Source organism: Poromitra crassiceps, assembly GCF_964638095.1.
Source record: "Poromitra crassiceps genome assembly, chromosome: 15".
Classification (NCBI taxonomy): Eukaryota; Metazoa; Chordata; class Actinopteri; order Beryciformes; family Melamphaidae; genus Poromitra; species Poromitra crassiceps.
The window spans coordinates 19,136,109-19,153,153 of NC_139634.1; the positions used below are offsets into that span (position 1 = coordinate 19,136,109).

Consider the following 17,045-nt stretch of genomic DNA (forward strand, 5'->3'; position numbering starts at 1 on the left):
TCCCTGATCGTTTCTCTCGCTCTCTGTTTAGACACAGACTGTAAAAGTTCAAAGCCTTTCAGAAAGTCAGTTATTTATTTGATTTATTTCAAATCCTCTTATTTCACTCAATGGCCTTTGTGCCCTGGCATGTGGCCTTCAGGCCTTGTGCCCGAAAAAAAAGAAAAAAAAAAGACAAAAAGCCTTGCCCCTAAAATGATGAAATTCCCACCCTGCCTCGTGATGTGTTCATGGCCCAAAGAGAATGCTTCTCAGAGACAATGCAGCTTTGTACTACAGAGTGCGTTGTTGTTAGTCAGCTTTGTACTACAGAGTGCATTGTTGTTAGTCAGCTTTGTACTACAGAGTGCGTTGTTGTTAGTCAGCTTTGTACTACAGAGTGCGTTGTTGTTAGTCAGCTTTGTACTACAGAGTGCGTTGTTGTTAGTCAGCTTTGTACTACAGAGTGCGTTGTTGTTAGTCATATTGACCATCATTATCTGGCTAGTGGCGAGCCAAGGAAACGAGGGCAAACATGAATATAATCCAGCAATAATCCTCATCAGATTCAGGTGGAAAACCCATATCCTCTAGCTATCACCTAGAGCAAATAAAAGGCAATCTTGCACCTGTTTGTACATCGAGCCAGGTATCAAAGTCCACATGGCAGGAAATGAACTGTGCGCTGTTCTTCCTAACATTAAGACATGTAACTGAGCACTGAACATATTATGGATTCCCTTTCTATAGGGAATGACTCGGTGGCGTCACCATGGCAACACTATATTGATCCTTCCATGGTCTAGACATTGTGTTGAGCGCAGACTTCAAACACAATATTATCTACAGTTCCTATTTAAACCCATTCCCCACACAAGAAAATGCAGCTGGAGGATTTGCATCAAAGCAGCTTTAGTACTTACTAACCAGTTATATAGTCAAGCAATTGTTACACGCTGTATTATTTAGGCTGCCTCACATGAAATGAAGGGTAGGAAAGACATTTGTTAAAGACGTGCAAGGATGAGAAAACATAGGACAAAACTATTCCTTTTCATCATTGATGTCAGTTAGCCAAGAGAGAAATCAATCAAAACAGCACAGCACTATAGGTGTGTCTCTCTCCACACTAACATGCAGATCACCATGTTTGGCTCCATGTATTCAGCTGGATACACACAAGCCACCTGTGATCTCACAGTCACAGGTCAGGTGTGTCTGTTCTCCCATTCACCTTATGCAGCCCCGCCCACTTGACCCATTGTATCGCCACTTCCTGTTCAAAAGGCCGGCTGTTTTACCTGCTCAAACTAGTCTGACTCACCTGGTCAAACCTAGTCTGACTCACATTATGTGTCAGACTAGGTTCATGAGTCACAGGTGTGAATTTACACTTCCCGTTAGTCTCTCAAGCCAGACGGTGTCTTCTGAATAAGGTGAATAGTGTGCCCTCACAGTCACAGGTCAGGCGTGTCTGTTCTCCTGACATTTAGAGAAGAGAAGTGTAGATTCAAAGAAATGCCTAATGTTTCTACACAACCCCCTTCATGTTTTGAATGCTGCGGCAAATTTGAAATGGACATGGCTTCAAGGAATTTGTTGTGTCGGATTCATGAAATCTGCCTCCAGGCTGATGGAAGTTCAAGACTGAACATGAAGGGCACGCTAGGGTGACAAGATGTCCCACTTTGTGTGGGACTGCGGAGCATTGTCATGCCTTTTCCCATGTCCCACATATTGATGATGTCCCACATTTTGATCGGCTCTAGTTTTCAAAAGCCAAACCACTGAGAGAGAAAGAGAGAGAGACATACAGAGAGAGAGAGCGCGAGAGGGAGAGAGAGACATACAGACTACAGAGAGAGAGAGAGACAGAGAGAGGCAGAGACTTAATTTTTAGAAAATAAATCTCTTGTTCCGGCTTTCTGACAGTTTATCTTTGGGTTGTGGACCATCGGTCAGGACAAAAGCAGACATTTGAGGATGTCATCTTGGGCTCTGGGGGAAAAATGCTTGCCATTTTTCACCATTTGGTGACATTTTATAGACCACGATTAATCGAATAGTCTAAAGTAATCAACAGATTAATCAATAATGAAAATAATCGGGAGTTGCACGACTACTCCGCATTGGTAACGTATCCCACATTGTCCCACACAAACATACTCTTTGTCCCACATTTGGTTTGCTGGGATCTGGTCACCCTATTTCAACATGGGATGTGATGGCTATAATGTGTAACTGTCCTGCTTATCTTGGTTTCACCACATCACGCAAGATTTCTGCAGGCGATTAAGCGGATCAAAAGTAGATTGGTCTGTGTTGTAATATCCATCCAAAGTTAAAGAATAAAGAGGACAGCCTGTACCCTGAAGAGAAAACAAACAGTCTGGGTCCAGTCTCCTGGGGACAAAGGTAGCTTTAATGTCTGCCATGGTGTCTGGACTGTGGGCCACCCCGGCCCAACAGCTCCATGGTGTCTGGACTGTGGGCCACACTGGCCCAACAGCTCCATGGTGTCTGGACTGTGGGCCACCCCGGCCCAACAGCTTCATGGTGTCTGGACTGTGGGCCACACCGGCCCAACAGCTTCATGGTGTCTGGACTGTGGGCCACCCCGGCCCAACAGCTCCATGGTGTCTGGACTGTGGGCCACCCCGGCCCAACAGCTTCATGGTGTCTGGACTGTGGGCCACCCCGGCCCAACAGCTTCATGGTGTCTGGACTGTGGGCCACACCGGCCCAACAGCTCCATGGTGTCTGGACTGTGGGCCACACCGGCCCAACAGCTCCATGGTGTCTGGACTGTGGGCCACACCGGCCCAACAGCTCCATGGTGTCTGGACTGTGGGCCACACCAGCCCAACAGCTCCATGATGGCATTCAGATGGAATGGAGGCAGCTAGTTAGAGACTGGCAGAGAGGTGGACAGGCCAATGAACATGCACACACACACAGTGCTGTAATGTAACAAAGTACGGTAATAAGTATTTTTGGGGAGTATCTGAGTATTTTTTTTGTGATCAATTATTTTTTATTGCAGTTCAACATTTTCCATCATACAGTTACATATACATTCTTATCACCCCCCCTTTCCCCCTTTGGTTCGAGCGGTATAGGCGTGTCAATCATATCAGATAGAATTGATGAGTATCTGAGTATTTATATTTATTTTAACTTTCACTTTTACTCCACTACATCTCCTTAATAAAATGTATACTTTTACTCCAAAACTATTTCCCCGAAGCATCTTCATTACTTGTACTACCAAATAAAATGTGAACAAGTTTGGTATCCTGCAAGTTAGCAGGTTTGGTGAATCATTGTGAGTTACATTAATCACTAATCACAATCCAAACTCTATCCCTGTTGGTGGCAGTCATGCACCATAACATTGTTCGCGAACCACTATCAGACTCAAGAAAAAGATTTCCACTGAAGTCCAGGCAGGTCATATGGACATTTGGGCATTTACATGTACTTTTACAGTACTTTACAATAGTTAATAAGTACTTTTATAAGTACAATAAGTACATTTAATATCAGAAAAGTACAGTAAATGTCAGATACTTAGACATTTACTCAAGAAATATTCGGCTGACTTTAAAGCAGCTACGAGCAAGATTTTCGATTGTTATTACCGGTAAACAGTCTAAATTTAATATCAATGCATCACATCTTACCTCTAATAGTAGACGAGACCAACGCAGAGTAGTCTATCTTGAACCCCGAGTGAATCGGCCAGTGTTAGTCTGTCTGTGGCCAGGGCAGATCAGGAAGTGAAATGAAATGGTTTGCAGCAGCCACTTCGGCCATAACCACAAAATAACTTCCAAAAAACCTGTTAGAATATAACGAGAGATGTTCGCGAGAGTATGCATGGCGTTCTCCTTGTTTATGGTCTGTTGCTAGGCAGCGCGAATGGGGGAAGGCAGGCAGCTGCGTTTCACTTCCGGGTTTCACTTCCGGGTTTATCCGGTCCGCCGGTAGGCAGAGAGAGAGAGAGAGCCTGGTGACGTGAGTTTAGACAGACACAGACTTAATAATCATCAAGAGAGCAATCTCCGATTCACACGGCTTTGGTCTCAGCTACTATTATAGGTAAGATGTGATGCATCAATATTGATACTGTTTAATAACAATCGAAAATCTTGCTCGTAGCTGCTTTAACTTTTACCAAAATAATTTTCGGGTAAGATATCCATACTTTTGCTCAAGTGTGGCTTTCAGTTTCAGGTACTTCATCCACCACTGCACGCATGCACGCACGCACGCACGCACACACACACACACACACACACACACAAGCGCGCACGCACACACACACGCACACACACACACACACAAGCGCGCACGCACACACACACACGCACGCACACACACACACACACACACACACACACACACACACACACACACACCAAACTCGATGTGAAGTATGAACATAAGAGCACTACACAAAGAGAATCAGTGATCCCTGTCTGTGTTGTGGGAGTTGACCGAAACACAATGTACTTCATCTATACTATATCTGCTGGCACACAGTGTACAGCACTGCTCTCTCAGACTACAAAGATCATTTCTGCAGAGTTTTAGGGAGGGACTGTAGCCTGGCCTTTCTATGGTTTGTTTATCCAAATGTGAGAAGAAAGGAGGAATTCTTCCATTTAACGTGTTCTTCATACACCATGCTGATGTCCCCTACCATGTTGTTGGTGTTTGCTCGAGCACAAAGGACGGGGCTTAGGGGCCGACTTCCCCGACAGAACAGAGGTCAAACTCAGTCAGTCCAGTGGCCTGAAGTGGACCGGAGATGAATCTGCCGTGCAGGTTCACAGAGAAACCTAGAGAAACCTGCTCCCACTGTTTTTGTTCCAAGTTCATCAGAGTTTCGCCTTGAGACCCAAGTTCACCCAACATCCAGAAAAACACTTGGGATTGATTGGTCTTACTCTTTGGAGGACGTTTTACAAGATATTTCATCTCAGGCATTTAGCACATGCTTTTAAGGATTGTTCTATGTTCACCTCCAACCACACTCAACTCAACTCAACCATTATAAATCACAGAGCACACCAGAAGGCAATGGCAAGGTTGCATCAGATCAGATTTATTCACTTGGATTTGGCATCCCAAAAGCCATGCAATAGGCTTGGGCCATGATAATATCGAATATCGCAATATTTGCCGCCATATGTGATATTTTTCACAACATTGAATCAGGGGCTGGTATTGTATTCACCTTGTGAGTCTGTGTGTGTCATCAGGCAAAATGTGGTCCTAGAGACACCTATAGTAGCAGGGACTATATCATATAGTGTATACTAGTCAGTCACTATAGTATACATATATACACAGAAGTGGGTTTGAGTACTTTGCCAGGTGTTTATGTCTGTCTGTCTGTCTGTCTGTCTGTCTGTCTGACTGTCTGTCTGTCTGACTGTCTGTCTGTCTGTCTGACTGTCTGTCTGTCTGTCTGTCTGTGGACAGATTTTGTCACTGTGATAGCATCTAAACCGTGCAAGATGCAGTCATGAAACTTTACAGGTGTGGAGTTGACATCAAAATGAAGGCCGAGTTTGAAAATGGGTGTGTTTCCGAGCATCTTAAGATACACACATCAAGCTCCAAAAAGTTGTGTTGTCCAACAAAATGTAGAGTATTTCCCGTTATTCTGTAATCCACAGTCACACTATATTTAGTCCTTGTCCCATTTGCTCTGTGGGGCCTAATGTATCGCTTCCCAGTATGGACAGACGAGCCTCAGTGCACCTCACCTCAGGGCAAACAGCATGGGCTTCTGTTCTCTCCGTTTGAATGCAGCAAATGTGTCATGGTATATTTATGAATGTCTTCAGCATTTGCCATTTAGCTGATGATGACCTTATCCAGACTGACTTGCAAAAAAAAGGGGTAGAAAAAAGGTCGGTATATGTGACTCAAGGAATCGCTAGAAATCTGGTAAAGAACAAATGCAAAGGACATAAATCACAATGTTAATGACAGTGTTTTTCCTGGAGGTGGAGCAGGAGCAAGTTAGATACAGGTCGAGTACAGAAACAAGTCTAACAACAATACAGTAGTAATCCGTTGTTTTGAAAGAATTACACTGTTCAGGTTCAACGAGTTTACGGTCGAAGAGGGGTTATGATGTTTAAACACAAATATGCACAGCAAGAATCTAAAACATTTTTCACAGAAACCCAACGTATGGTTTGTTTCTCTTCATGCCTGATTGATTTAACACAATAGTTATTCAACCTACAGTATATCTGACGTTGCCAGGCAGCTGGATTTGCGCGATTATGAGATCAAGTTCACACGACAAATCCATCTTGCCACGCTCAAATCTATTGGTTTGAATCCGAACCACCAGTAGTTCACAGAAACTTCGCACCAATCAGCATCCAGAGGCATCTATGGGCGGGCTTCAGGTGTGACGACAGCGAGAGGTGAGCCCATGATAGATGTGATAGACAGATGGTTCATCCAATCCCCTGCCAGGTAGCTTTTTGAAAAGTGCCTGCTCCTTTCAAAGGTTTGCCAAGCACGTTTCCCAGGTGTTTATGTGAAAACAAACCATCTGACAGCGTATATCCAGTTCATCAAAGCTTTTACATTTGCTGTTCTAAACCAGTGGTTCTCAAAGTGGGGTCTGGGACCCCCAGGGGTCCTTCAGGGGGTTTCCAGCCAGGGGGTCCAATCAAAAAGGGGAATAATTTATTTGTTACTATAATAGAGTACCACAGGAATGAGTCCGGAAGTAGCACTTCGGTTCGTAAGGAACATCCCCCATTACATGGAGAAAAAGACAGGCAGCATTTTGTGGAGGCTGTGAGGAGGAAGATGTCTGCGTGACGTCAGCGGAAAACTCATCCCAGGTCAAATCTATATAGGATCAGGAGGGGATCGGACGAAAAAGATTCCACTGTCTCATCGTCCTCTCCTCTCCTCTCCTCTCCTCTCCTCTCCTCTTCTCTTCTCTTCTCTTCTCTTCTCTTCTCTTCTCTTCTCTTCTCTTCTCTTCTCTTCTCCTCTCCTCTCCTCTCCTCCTCTCCTCTCCTCTCCTCTCCTCTCCTCTCCTCTCCAGCCAGGACGTTTTGTCCCCTCTTTCCTCTGCCCCCGGCCCCTGGCACATGCAATGTAGTAATAATGGAGTGAACGCAGTGCACTCATTACAGAGAATTAGGTCTGAACCCTTCAAAACAAGAGAGAGAGAACATAGCGAGGGAGAAGGGGAAGAGAGGTGTGTGTGTGTGTATAAGGCAAACAAGCGTCTCTCTCTTTATGTGATGAATGCACTCCGACAGCATGAGAGAGAGAGAGAGAGATAGAGAGAGAGAGAGAGAGAGAGAGAGAGAGAACCTCCAAGACCTTGAAGACCTATCTGTACATTGGAGGAACCTCTTGTGCCAGGCAGGGACATGCGGTCTGTTATTTAAAGAGACCGTGCCGTTGCTTATCAGCTATAGCAACAGGGAGACACCCATCTGCTCAGTTCATGTGTGTGTGTGTGTGTGTGCTCAGATTCACACATGGGCACATTCACATGAGGTTGCACTGCACACTGGCACACGTGGACAGACAAGACTACATTAGGCAGGCAGCACCTGCTTCTAATATATTAAAGCAGTGATTCTCAACTGTTCTCACCGTGATCGGCAAGCTGCCGATCAGGCGACCTGTCAATCACGTCCAAAACATAGTATTTTATATCGTCTATTTACTCTAAATGGTTGAGCTATATAAAGTTTCACCCCCCATACAGTTGTCCTGGAAGGTGAAATTAACTATACAGTCCAGGCCTGTTTGTTGAAGCAGGCTGTAAACATGTATTTACGGTGCAGAAGGGCATTTTAACTGGGGATTGACTCACTCTTGCAGCCTGCCTCAAGTGGCCATTCGAGGAATTGCATTTTTTGCGACTCCTGCATTGGTGTTTATTTATTTTATTTAACCTTTATTTAACCAGGCAAGTCATTAAGAACAAATTCTTATTTACAATGGTGACCTGGCACCTGGTGTCAATGCAGAAGTAGAAAGCTGCCCCCTCATAGAGAAAACACACACAATTAGCCAGAGAAAAACATGTAGGAGAGCACTACTGATCGTACCACAGTACCATTTTTACAAAGCCCCTTAATGGGCTCTCTTACAAGTGCGAGTTTATTTCGCACCTAGTCATTCTTTGATAGATAGAGATTCTTGATGAATCAATATGTTAAAAGTTCTCACTAAGATCCAGCCTGCAATTTACTGCACTGATTTGCGCCAAATGTGAATATAAAACCATCATGTATTTGCTCAACAGGGAATGTCTAGAATCCAAATCTAAAACCATGTTGAATGTTGAAAATGCCTTTAATTGATTAGATCAACCAGGAAATTCCTATCAAATTATGTGAATAACGTGCAATACCGCGGTGCACGCCCAATCAGTTTAAGCCATTTGAATGCATTAGATCCAAATAAATAAGGCTTCGGTGTGTGCAAGTTCTCATATGAAAATATGTAAATCAAAAGATGACATTATCTTGCATCAGTTACCAGATAATAATAAAAGTAAACAAACCGTCTGTTGCTCCTAGAGAAACAGAAAATAATTGTCTTCTTGTCCATGAGCTGTTCTGTACATGGATTCATTAGTGAGTCATTCCATGCCTTTATAGAAGATGTTTTCTAAGATCAGAATTGTGACTAAAGGTTAAAAAAAGCCTCTTTATGTTCACATGTGAGCAAGTCTGTTTTGACTCAAACTAAACGCATGGTCAGTGTCACAAGCCTCACTCTATGGCCCCAAATATGCCAGAATGATTGATCTATAAAAGCCACAATCATCCATTGTTCTTTTGCTCACAAGAATATAATATCGCTTAACAGCTATATTTATCCCCAAACAAGCCAAAAACAGATGGCCATTGACAACCAAGCCAAAAACAGATGGCCATTGCACACAATTTTATACAACTAATAGGGAGGCGTTCAGGCGCCGCCGATGCCACAATCCTTCAACTGAGCATGCTCATTATGCCGCCCTATGATAGTAATAAAGGATCATTCTGGTTTTTTACACCCTGGACCCTACACCATGGACCCTGGAGCTTATTTCCAGCTTAAAAATGTATGTTTTTCTGAGCCCCCTAGAAGATATCCAGATCCGAGTAGAGTCCTTGAACTGGCCAAAACTGGCATAAAGGGGGCATACGTAGTACACACTGTAAACAACATATTTTCTGTCACACCGCGGTTCATTATGGTTGTTATATAATATCGATAACATGAATTAGCTATGTAAGAACCTCCATGCTGCCTGACAGCCTGCTCTGTTTGCTGTCCGAGTGTCCGTCCGTCCGAGTGTCCCTCCCACTCCTTGTGCAATCCATTATATACCGTTATTCCAGACCGGCTCAAATAAATACACGCGGCCATTCAATTCATCGTCCATAATCTCGAGATCAGATATCATCAGCCAGCGGTGTAGCATGCTACAGATCGGCTGCTCTGAGCTCTGAAATCTGCCTTGCAGGGCAGACTTCGAACTCAGAGCAGTCGATCTACAGAGATGTTAATCAGTTCCTTGGCCCATAACCAGCCTTTCTACAAAGACTTTTTTTGGGTTACATGAATCCGTTTGGAAGTTAGGCACCTTTCTGTGACTGGACACACCCATTGCCACACGGGTCCCCCTTTGGCCAGGTGTGGAACGTTAATCAGTTTCTGTTGGCCCATGACCTACTTATCTACAAGATGTTGTGGTGTTAGGTGAATCTGTGTGGAGGTTACTGTCATTGCCTTTTTGTGATTGGTCACAGTCATTGCCACACCGCCTTTTGGCTAGTGGGTGTGGAAAGTTAATCAGCTGGTCCTTGGTCCATGACCAACCTTTCTGCAAAGTTTCGTGGTGTTACATGAATCAGTTTGTAAGTTAGACACCTTGTTGTGATTGAACATGCTCATTACCATGCCCCCTTTTGGCTAGGGATGCACCGATCCACTTTTTTCACTTCCGATCCGATTCCGATACCTGAATTTGGATATCTGCCGATACCGATATTATGCCGATACCAATATTTTTCTTGAATATACAGTATAGGCAAAGATTTGGCCAATTAAAGATTTCTTTTTTAAATATCTTCAAAAAGCAGACAAAATTAAGAAAATATACAAGGCAAAGAAGGATACTATTATACATGGGCAAATTACGGCCAGCCTGTGCGGCCCGCGCTGGAATTGCAAAAAAAAAAAAAAAAAAATCCAATCCGATCCGTGAATTAGTGCCAAATCGGCACCCGATACCGATATTGGATCGGCCCCATCCCTACTTTTGGCCAGTGGGCGTGTAAAGTTAATCACTTCTAATCGAAGTTGGCCCATGATCAACCATTCTGCCAAGTTTCGTGCAAAGTCCTTCATAACTTTATTAGATATCCTGCTGACAATCAGACAGACAAACAAACAGGGGCGAAAACAACCTCCAGCCAACTCTGTGACGGAGGTAAAAAGAAAAGAAAAAAAAATATGTACATTGGCCTCCAAACAGGAAGCAGCCCTTAAACAATAGTAAGATAGAGAGAGAGAGAGAGAGAGAGAGAGAGAGAGAGAGAGAGAGAGAGCACATTGTTTTCTAGTACTCGTAAAAACACCACAGTAGCTGCAATCCTCAATCCTAACAGCCACGCTAATCTTTGTGGTTTGTTGTATTAGCCATGTCGGATGACTTTGATATCACATGCCAACCCCTGACTCTGAAATGTAAGTGTATCACATGCCAACCCCTGACTCTGAAATGTAACAGTGTATCACATGCCAACCCCTGACTCTGAAATGTAACAGTGTATTACATGCCAACCCCTGACTCTGAAATGTAACAGTCTATCACATGCCAACCCCTGACTCTGAAATGTAACAGTGTATCACATGCCAACCCCTGACTCTGAACTGTAACAGTCTATCACATGCCAACCCCTGACTCTGAACTGTAACAGTGTATCACATGCCAACCCCTGACTCTGAAATGTAACAGTGTATCACATGCCAACCCCTGACTCTGAAATGTAACAGTGTATCACATGCCAACCCCTGACTCTGAAATGTAACAGTGTATCACATGCCAACCTCTGACTCTGAAATGTAACAGTGTATTACATGCCAACCCCTGACTCTGAAATGTAACAGTGTATCACATGCCAACCCCTGACTCTGAAATGTAACAGTGTATCACATGCCAACCCCTGACTCTGAAATGTAACAGTGTATCACATGCCAACCTCTGACTCTGAAATGTAACAGTGTATTACCGCTGTTCTCCAAAGGCGCACACCTTACTACAGTCATTATGAGCCATTCCGAACTACTGGATGATTAATGTTGTGTGTGTGTGTGTGTGTGTGTGTGTGTGTGTGTGTGTGTGTGTGTGTGTGTGTGTGTGTGTGTGTGTGTGTGTGTGTGTGTGTGTGTGTGTGTGTGTGTGTGTGTGTGTGTGTGTGTGTGCGTGTGCGTGCGTGCGTATGTGTGTGTAGCAGACACGTCACGCCTGACACCCTGGATAATAGCCTGCCTGAATATAGCCATTGGGCATATTCCCTTTCAAACTGTTACATGCCACAGTAGGTAATCAGATTACATACGAGGAATTTGACTTAGTGCAAGTATACAGTATCAGTAGCTAGAACACAAAAACGATACAGACAGACAATCACAAAAATGTTAAGTTTCAAGAATTAAGGTTTTGGCCCAGGAAGAGCACATGTTGACCAGTTTAATGGGATTTGTAAGCCTCTGAGTGCCCAAATGCCAGTGGCTGAGTGATTACTAGCCCGTCCTGTTCAGGCTGGAGTTATAGTCAGAAAACCTGCCCTATCCATTTCATTACTGATGGAGCCTGCCTGGGCTGTCAGTCATCCTTGCCTATACTAGCGAGTAGGGATGTCACGATACTAGAATTTCTACTTCGATACCGATACCCAGGAAAATATCGATACGCGATACAATTTTCTATACCACAGGAAGGGGGGGATGACGATACATCAAGAGGCATAAAAATAGAGTTAGACAGATGGAGGGACAGACGCACACTTCTCCATAATCTAGGCCTGATAAAACTTTGCACTTAGACAGCAGATTAGCCCTGCTCTAGCCATCAGCCTATCAGAACACATTTAGCTTGTTGAAGCAACAGATACACACCAATGATCGGGAGGGTAAAATCAGTGATTTGCTAGTATTGAATCTGTTGCACATGAGTATTGTATCCATTTCAAATTTTGATACTTGTTGTAGAAAAGTGAAGTTCCATTGGCATTTCCTAATCAATAAGCTGTTATAAGCTATAATTGCATACACATAATTAATCCTATGAGTTATGTCATAAGGACAGACTCATATAGACAGACACGGCTCCATCTTATACAAATAGTTATTAGTCATAAATGCATATGGACAGGTAGACACACCAAGGAGCAGATTTGAGTTCTCCTCTACTCTACTGGCCTTCAGAAACTCAGCATGACAATGACCATGAGACAGGAACGCTTGCTGATAACAGTCTCCCAGTCAGACTGCCACCCCTCCTCTCTCTGTTTCTCTCTGCCTTCCTTTGAGTATAAAGTGTATGTCAAGTTGTGACATCGCCGCTGAATATTTGGACTCTGTACATTGATCAGATGGTACATTGAGATTCAGTCACTATAATGCAGTTTATAGGAGAATGTATGGTTTTAAATATACTTTTAAAAGACATCTTCCTGGACTCTTGGCTTCATTCAATTTGGTTTATATAAGCTGTTATAATTATCATATAGTGGATGAGGAGTGGTAAATTCCATTCTATAACAATACTTATCGATACTATTGACACCTGTTGCAAATTAGTATTGTATGTATCCATTTCAAATTTTCAGTATCGATACTTTTCGATACTTTTGACAACCCTACTAGCGAGGCACCCATCTTCTCCTAGTGGACTGCAACTTAAATCAGGCTCTGTTTCTTGGTCTTGTCACAGTATTGCTGCCGATCCGATAGAAGATGGAAATGATTTCAGGGAAGCATGAAAAATGCATCACTCGCTCAGTCACGCAGTACCTTTCTTCCACACTGACTCCCAGCAGCATTCCCAGTTATGCAAACTCTGCTGAGCCACAAACGCTGCTGCAGTTCCAGCTGACGCCTTCTCCAGACACCTCGACACACCCACGTTCAATCACACATCAGCCCACCAGGGCTTCACTGCTCACCAGCAGTCATTTCACAGGAATGTGATACTTTGCTACTTGATGCATACCTTGACCCTCTAGCACTTTTCTGTGCTCATTTATTATGACTGTTATATATAGTCGCTGTAACGTAAGGTATGTTTTTATCCAAAGCGCCTTGCAGTATCACGAGTGCATTCTTTCTTTACTTCAATCTACACTTTCCTCGTCACCCCCCCCCCCCCACACACACACACACATTTGGCCCTATACAGTCAAGCTGTGTGTAGTACTAAATCCGCATACTATGGCTTCTATATAGTAGTCGTAGCGATAGGACGATATACTTATCTCGTCATGATATGATTCGATACACGATATGGGGTTCACAATTCAATACAATCACAGCGCAATATAATAAATTAAAGTTCCTGACGACAAAGCCTGATGGTGCAGTAATCATGTCTATTTCTGAGCCACATGTCTCTAGAGAAACATTTCAGTTTACGAAATTTCAACGACTGCATGTTGCACTTCTGTCTACACTCCTATCAGTTGTGGCAAGGCCGGTATTTTGCCTTTGGCAGCATCGAAAGCTCTGTCATCAGAAAATTGCTACCACCTCCTCCAAGTCCGTTTATCAGACACACTCTCCTCCATTCACTCTCACTCAACCACATCACTTTTTTCCACATCTTTCAAAATTCTATACTACGTACTGTAGGTGGAGACACTGTTTACACATTACTGCTATCTTAATAATTGCCGTATTTTTTTTTTATTCTTTTGTAACCATTTTTGCAATTCAAGCCTGGTATTTTTATCTTAATGTCTTTTTAATTTACTATTAGTTAGGATAATTGCCTGCAAGGCATTCTGATACATTGTTCTACACAGATACATTTGATTTGTATAAACGAGGGGTTTTCAAAGTGGGAGGCGGGCCTCCCCAGTGGTGCTGCCTCCAAGCAGTTTCAGGGGAGGCTCAGTGAATGGAAGTGAAAGAATATTACAATTAGTTAATACATTAGTTATAAAAAATCAAGAGGAGATCCCATAGATTAGCCTAAATGTGTGTGATTTGGTTGAAAGAGATAGTTGAGATACAGTAGTTTGTGGGAATTTTACTGTTTTCCCCACTTTCCCAGAGAAACGGACAGACCTTTTTTTATGCATTTGGCCAACGGCAATATCAGGCTATCGTCGCCCAATTGTTGAGTGACAATGGGATCAAATAACATAATCATGATGGGGGGAGGGGGGCTTTGTCCAAGTGTCAGCATCTGAGGGACGCCCACAGTCTGAGACTTTGAAACCCCCTGGTATGAACTGTACCCTCTCAGACTGGATGGTGTGCAGCAAGGAGTCACTAAGCTCTTCTCCCGTGTTCTGTGCTGTTGCTGAGGGGGAGGGCCACCACTCACTCAGCCCACTTGTTTAATCCTTTCACATTTTGAGAACAGAGAACAACCTTTTCCCAAGAATCCCATCCAAGGGACTGCTGCACATGAAATCCTCGACCAGCCCGAAACAAAGCAAACAACAGGATGATGGACGGCAATGTCTTGATAACAGCTGCTCTCTGATACTTAACAAGACAAGAGGAATGTCTTAGAGGATAGCAAAGATCAAATACAATAAAGAGGTGTGTCTTACATTAGCAACCCATAGAAAGTGTCAATCATTTGGATAATGGGCTACACGCACAACTCCACTACTTCCTGAAATTAGTCCAGCTTCTTTATTTCCTGTCATCACTATTGGATGAACTGATTCATGTCAGGTGTGCTGCAGTCACAACAATGATCAGGCACACCTGATTAATCAGTTCATCCAATAGTGTAGGACAGGAAATAAAGAAGCTGGAAGTAAAGGAGTTGTGCATGTAGTCAACACGGAAAACTGGTGTTGCTGAATTTTCCTCATCTTCAGACTCACCAAGATCAATTTCTCTCAAACTTTCTGCCTCACAAAATCTGAAAATAAAGTGATGCCTATACTCGCGCAGCTCCCAAACACAGCAATTTCCTTTCCTGCCAGCTGAAGCGGCTGCTGCCTGTGAATTCACAAAGAGGCCAACCTGTACTTCGCGCTTCAGCTCAAATTAAACTGATGGTGTCTGAACTTTTAGTTTGGCACCCGGGCCGAGTTTTCTCTTCCCTGTTGTTCTCCTCCGTGCTCCTGGATTGAGTTTGTTCCAGGGAACGTTCTGAAAACCATAATCCCTTCCCACATCCTGACCCATCGCCTCCCCTCACTGGTGACAGTGGGACTTGTTGTCAGAAAGCAAGAACAATGTCTACTACTATTTAGCGTATACTGTAAGCTGCCCCGCTGTTCCACAGCATTTCTTTCCCCTCAAAAACGAGAAAATCCATCCCAAAATTGAATCCATATCATTATTCATTTGATCGGTACTTGTGAATATGAACAACTCTGCCCTAAGCTAAAGGCCGAGGCTGTAATATGCTATGAAGTGACCAAACCTCTAGAGATCTGAGGCCTGGAGCTGCTCCCTTGACAATGCATTTGAATTGTGTTATCATCAAGTCGCGCATTCACTCCTCCATCCAAGACCGCAGCAGGTCTCCTCTCCTGATGACATCATCAAGAGATACTCGTTCCCCTCGTTTCCAACTTTCATCTAGGACTAATTCATCCGCACAAAGGAGACTGAACTGTCACATAAGTGACATCACAAACCAGACCGAACTGTCCGATATACTCTGAGTGACATCACAAACCAGACCGAACTGTCCGATATACTCTGAGTGACATCACAAACCAGACTGAACTGTCAGATATACTCTGAGTGACATCACAAACCAGACTGAACTGTCAGATATACTCTGAGTGACATCACAAACCAGACTGAACTGTCAGATATACTCTGAGTGACATGACATCACAAACCAGACTGAACTGTCAGATATACTCTGAGTGACATCACAAACCAGACTGAACTGTCAGATATACTCTGAGTGACATCAGTGATTTCTGTGTTACGCTGCATTTCCCTGTCTGTTTTCCATCCTGCCTCTTCCATGTCTATGTCACAGCCAGGCAAGAGTGGGGGGAGCTGGAGGCCAAAACCACTGCTCCAGTGTTTATTATATACAAGATGCATGTTAAAATACCATGTAACAACCCATTTTTCTCAAAATAACTTTTTATATGTTAGGAAACTGAATCAAAATAGATCAAATATGGGTATATTTGATCTATTTTTAATCAGTTAGCAGCTCAGTTAGCTGAGAGGCACACACCCTGTAACCTAGATTGGTTGGGTCACACTTTTTCGCGAGACTCACAAATTGTCTGGAGTCTATGGGACATTGTTATATTGTTTAGCTTTAGCCTACAGGGAAACAGCCTTCTGAAGGAGATACTCATCATAATAAATGATATAACAATAACAATATTACATTTTATTTGTACTGCACTTTTCATTCACAATTAATGAAGTGCTGAATGCAAAATGAACGTGCTCACGTTCAAGTTCATTTTTTATATACATGTAGCAATTTATCACCTGCATGTCTCAAATGACTACAGAGAATAACCCTTAGATCTAAGCCTACTGTAACTAGATCTAACTAATCAACAGTCAACCACAGAACAGAATGCTAGGACAAACTACAGGAAAAGCACAAGACACACAATGCAGTTTAGTAAGAAGCAACAGCCTCTCACATCTGCTAATTCTGCAGTGCTTAAATGACAACGCTAGTTAAAAGGGGAGGAATAAATCGGGTGTTAATGAATAGATAGCAAGTACACTATTTGTTCCCGGCCGTTGAATGCCTGTTAAACATTTACTATTACCATGAGTGAGGGGGCTATCCATAAGATGGTCTCGAGTAGACCTGCTAT

At 43.3% G+C, this 17,045-nt stretch overlaps 1 protein-coding gene across 1 annotated transcript in view; it reads right to left on the minus strand.

Moving 5' to 3' along the window:
* The window catches only part of slc16a2 (solute carrier family 16 member 2), a 39,259-nt gene that overhangs the window by 21,219 nt on the left and 995 nt on the right, over positions 1-17,045 (minus strand). The gene's annotated exons all lie outside the window — the stretch shown is intronic.